We start from the raw sequence: 6,000 nt of genomic DNA, 5'->3' as shown, positions 1-6,000 counted from the left end.
CTAGGCAGCTGAGGGAGGGAGTTATAAAGGCTCATGCTGGGTTGGTGTACCCATGCACAACCACATAAATCTTTCCCAAGGATATAAACTTGATTAAGCCAGCGAGCTGCCAATCATGCAAGCATATATGTGTGCGCACTAACGTAATTCAAAGCCAACCGGAGGGGACGAGCTAAGTTCGTTATAGAGAAATCATGTTCTTCCGAGTAAATGCAAGTGTTATCCCCGAGATATTTCTGGATGAGATTATGATCCTTACTGTGTGTAACAACCACTTTATTGATAGTAATAAGCATGTGAGTGTCCATGCATGCCTTGGACCAATAGGATGCAGATGTGTGTTATGTTGTCAAGTTAAAGGTGGGTGTGTTTACTAGCAGACTTGAGGGGGAATTCAAGGCCTCCTATATCCAGAGGCCCATTAGTTTGTATAATAATCCACGCCATTATCTGTTACCCAGATAGTGTGTGTGTGTGTGTGTGTGTGTGTGTGTGTGTGTGTGTGTGTGTGTGTGTGTGTGTGTGTGTGTGTGTGTGTGTGTGTGTGTCATGGGTCATTATTTTCCAGATTGAACAGGTTATGGATAAAGTATACCAATGCATTAAAGCTTTAGCTATAACCGGCCAAGGTTTAATACAGACCCCTGTTGTCCAGATATCGAGAGCGAGATTACCAAAGAGGAAAGAAGTCAGCCAAGGGTTAGTCAGGGAATTGTCATCTAGATAAGTGTGTGTGTGTGTGTGTGTGTGTGTGTGTGTGTACTCCATCTCGACACGGGAGAATCATCTTATTACCAAGTTAGTGTATGGCCATCATCTTAGCACAGGAGATAGCGGAATGAGATTACCAAAGACGGAACAAGTTAGCCAAGGTTTAGTCCAAGAATTGTCAACTAGATAAGTAAGTGTGTGTGTGTGTGTGTGTGTGTGTGTGTGTGTGTGTGTGTGAGAGAGAGAGAGAGAGAGAGACAGAGAGAGAGAGAGAAGCTTAGATAAATTACTCAATTCTCCTCAAATTCCTACCACATAAAACTTGAGTGCAAAGAAAAACTACTGTCTAGCCACATCGTGGCAGACAAAACATGAGGGGAGTGAGGTGGTAAGCGAAGCAGGGTAGGTTTTTATCAAGCACTCTTGCAAGGCTTTGCAATAGCCATTCTATTAATTATTGAAAAGAGCTATCATTTCACCTTGGGGGCCTTTGAGATAGATAGCAGTGTTGTGGACATTAAAGACCACATAAACCAAAAGTGGGACCTAGCTATGAATCATATAGCAATCTAGACTAGACCCCATAAAAAAATATCAGCAAGCAAGCAGTGTGTTGGACATGCTTGACCTCACAACTCTCAAGAATTGCAAATATGATAAGCACAATAGGACCCAAAACCATTTGATCATAGCACAGTACCTCATATTCCTAGCAGTAGATATGCCACTTGCTTGAGTCTCCACATCCCCAGTGACTAGTGAGCTTGATTCTAGTATTGCAACCTCTGAATATTGCCATAAATCAATCACCTCCACTCAGGAGGGCTCACTAAATTTTTATACCCTGCAATACCTGTTTGACGGCATGCAACCAACGCAATAGATAAAGTGCCATGTGCAAAAAAGGAGTGCAAGAAAGAAAGAAAGCGACACGCTCAAAAAATCCTTATTCTCATAGCGTCTCCGAGACCTTGGAAGTTGTTATTCCATAATCACAAAACATGACGCATTGAGCGGTTGTCAATGGCATTGTGCGGTTGATTGCAAGGTAGTCAGTGAAAGGGTGGAGATACTATTGGCAACAGGCCCTCAATTCTTACAGATGCAAGGGACTCAAGGGGAACCACCTTTGGCATCTTAATCTCATTGTTGAACCCTTTGAGCATCCGAGCTTCTATTGCTAGAAGCTATAGGGTCTCTATTGCATTTATAGAAATATCCTAGTATCTATGGAGACACGCTTATGTGCTATTTGTGAGAACTATCAAGTTTATGGTTTAGTGTTTAAGGTCGATATTCAATTTCCACACCGTAACAGTTTAAAGATTACCTTATTTACTTGTTAGAAAATTGTTGCATACTTTTGCATTTCATGATAGTGATTGTTATTCTTTTTTTCAATGCAAGCACCGTGTCGCAATAGTCAGAGCATGGAGGTGGTGACTCGACCCCCCCCCCCCCCCCCCTGTGCACCCCTTCAGCAGTTTGCTCCCCACAATAGCCACAACCACAAGAGCAAGCACCAGCACCTCTTCTTCCTAGACTGTCTCTAGTGAACATACACACTTTCGTGGTAGAGCTTTTTTGTGGGCAGAGTGCCTTTGCAGTCTTTTAGCCTACCCAGGGGCTGAAATTCTTCTTCGCTTTATCAATAGTATAGATTGTGCCTTGTTAATGTGAACATGTGGAAATCCAAGCCCATGAAAGTGAATGTCCAACAAATAGGATTCCCTATTTGTTGGACATGTGGAAATCCAAGCCCATGAAAGTGAATGTCCAACAAATAGGATTCCCTATCCATAATTCCTTGAAATATTTCTATTGCGAGTGCATGAGGCTTTCCTTGGTCTTCATGTTGATGCATAGCATGTGATGCCTCTAAGGGATAGCCTACCTTGAAATCTTTCCACTATCCAAGGATTTCATTAACGTGATCACGAACTCGTGAACACGTTGATATCGTTCAGTGATCACACATGAGAATCACGTGATAGTGTTAAATTTTAATGTAATACTCTTCGTAACCTGCAAAAACCACTTGTATTGGTAAACCCACCGCGCTTTTTATTTTCTCGTTGGGTAAAAACTCTACGATCTTTGATATTTTGACTAGGAAAATCCTTGGGGAGTGTATCCTACTATCGGATATAGTTATTTCTCCTTGTGAGCTGACCTAAGATTATAGAGTTACAGGTCCTATTTTTGGGCTAAGAGTGACTCTTAATACAGTTACCACTTCTTAAAAAATTAAAATCCTTGACCAAAGACAAAAATATGATGCCAAACAAATGGAATCTCTTAAAATTCATTCTCATTTGCGACGAAGCCACTGGTCCATAAAGGGGTTGAAGTTGTTTTTAGAAGATGAGCATATATAAAAAATGAGCCGTAGTCAAGGGTTGAATTCCATATAGTGGTGTGATGGGTATGTAAAGAACCTTGAAGTCTTGCATTTCACACAATCATAGGTTTGAATTGATGTATATTATTTATCAATGCACAATATGAGAGCTACAATCTTTAATTGGGTAAAAATAGCTTTTATATATTCAATTGAATGTATAAAGGAGCTACAATCCTTGATTGGGTATCAGTAGTCCTCAAGTGTATAATTGTATTGAAGATTTCATAGTTTTATTTGATGCATAATGTTAGATAGAGAGTGCATTGTGTATTGCAAAAGAGTATTGGTGCATGGGTTGAAATCATACATATTTTTGCTTTTGTTTGTGTTATGAAAATGATTATCATCGTTCCAAAGTCTAAGTTGATTATTCTATGTTGCATGTGAAAATAAGTGGAAAAAAAAAACTAAACCACTACATATAGACACTGTGATGTTTTTAAATGTGTCTTATTGTTTATAGATCTCATAAAACCCCAGAACCACTACATATATACAATGCAATGTTTTTAAATATTTTTTATTGTTTGCACATCTCATAGTGCATAAAAGTAATCCTCAAGTGTATAATTGCCTTGAAAAATTCATAGTTTTGTTTTATGCATAATGTCAGGTAGAAAGTGCATTGCAAATTGCACAAGGTGTAAAGTTTATTGCGTTCTTAATAAAGTTTATAGTATTAATATATATTAAAAAGTAGAGAATTGTTTTTATCACTGAATATGAAGTTCTTGTGCCTTCAGCTATTAATGTAAGCAATGGACCAAAATGCTAGCACAAGTGGTACAAAGGCAGGAAAGGGGAAAAAAAAGCCCTCGGCAAAGAGTGGGATTTTGCTCACAACATATACAATCAATATTAGGAGTGGCAATGTAAATTTTTCTTCACTACAAAACAGGCGAGGCTCCACATATTAGGTACCATTTTTTTATTATCTTTGAAAAGACTCCTTGTTGCAAATGCGATCATCCTCGGGCACCTGCAGTTGCAAAGTGTTTGAGAGAAGAGATCACAAAGAAGGATGGCAAGAGATAAAGGGTAGAGGAATTTGTTATGAATGCATGCGGAGAGTAGCCAGAGCCAACTACCACTTATAATGATCATGTGGTGACACCAACAAACACTACTTAATAGCATGTGTAAGAAGATACAGTACCAAACAATGTCACTTCTAAGCGCAATGAGGTTCGGCTTAGGCAAATACGACAAAGATCATTGCACCAACACTTTTGAACGCAAATGCTAAAAGAGGCACAAAATGCACTTGCAAAAGTAAATTTTCTCATTGAGAGTATTAGGCATGATTGACAGGCATCATTGGACACATGCATGGAAGAAAATCGATGAGTATGGTCTAGGATTTTTAGCCCCTTCGTATCACATGATACGGAATGATCTCTTGGACAAATGTTACACCGAAGTAAAAAAGCATGTTTCCAAAATAATTCTTGAGAATATATCACTTTTTTAGGATGCACAAGTGTCAGTGACGGTTCGTCAAATGTTCAGAGAAGACCTCTAATGTTATATTGTTTTCCAAGGCGAGAGACGTTCATAAAAGCTGTTGATAGTTCTTGTACTATTAAAAGTGGCAAATATTTGTAAGCATGTTAACTAATATCATATATATGTGGTAGTGATGTGTAAGCACACTTAGGACCGTCGAGGCATTTTTCCCCTCACTATGAGGTTTTTTTCCCCGTGCATTGTACATACGCCCCTCACTCTAGGGCTATCTATCTTTCCATAGCACACTAAGTAATACATTCTCTGTTGTGTGCCTTGAGCTTCCTTCTTCTCTAAGCTGTGTGTATTTTCTTGTAACCCTTATTCCAACAATTGGTATCAGAGCATGTTGTGTCCTCCCGAGCTTAGTCATACTCCACATACGCCTACTCACTTTCTCCAATTTCTATGAGCTTTAGCAAACATTCACAGGTCGACAAATATTTTGGGTGAGCTCGTAGAGTTCAGTCTGCTCAAATTTTTTATTCGAGCTTATTTTGGCTTCTGTTTCCACTATAGACAGTATTGTGCTTTGCTTCTCCTCTTTTTAGGCAGTTTTCACATCAAGTGTAACATTTACCATAGTTGACAACAACACAAATGTGTTCAAGATGTTTGCTGCTGAGGACAAATTGGATGGGGATAATTGCCCTATGTGGACTTTTATGATGTGTCTTTCTTTCAAAGGGTGTCTAGAATATTGTGTAGGACATTGATGTACGTCCTGGTTCTGAGGATGTAGAGGATGTTGAGGATGTTGCAGGTTTTGGTGGTAGGATTGTTGCTGCCAGAGTTGTTTTGCCTACAACTGAGCAAGCTTGTTGGGATGTAAAAGATGCATAGGCTCATGCATTGATTGCATTGTCTGTGAAGTGCACTATTACTCCTCACATTTGTCCAGCAAAATCTATAAAACAGACTTGGGATATTCTGTCTGGTCTTTATGATGAGGCAAAAATTGCATTGTTGCGTAAAGAGTTGGGAGTTAAAGATTATGCATGAGAAAGATGATATGGACACTTTCCTTACTGGCGTCAAGGATATCCTTGAGCAACTTATTTCTGCAGGCAAAGTCATTTCTGACAGTTTCCTTGTGCAGACTGTTTTTTATGCTTTGCCAGATTCTTACCAAACTTTTGCTAGTACTTGAAGACTTTTGCTAGTACTTGGAGACTTATGACCCAAGGAAATCCAAAATTTGTCAAGTTTGATACATTATGCACATTGTTGTTGCAAGGGTCACTTTCCAAAAAAACAGGACTAGACAGCGCATGTAATTGAACAAGCTTTTATTGCTACTCAAAAAAAAGGTGGTAACAACAATGTAGCCACTTCTCATGGTTCTTTTGCGAGTGATAAATCACTTGTTCCTAATGCTT

This window comes from Adiantum capillus-veneris, chromosome 9, assembly GCF_014529385.1.
Source record: "Adiantum capillus-veneris isolate H3 chromosome 9, ASM1452938v2, whole genome shotgun sequence".
Lineage (NCBI taxonomy): Eukaryota > Viridiplantae > Streptophyta > Polypodiopsida > Polypodiales > Pteridaceae > Adiantum > Adiantum capillus-veneris.
This window is presented reverse-complemented; position numbering follows the sequence as displayed.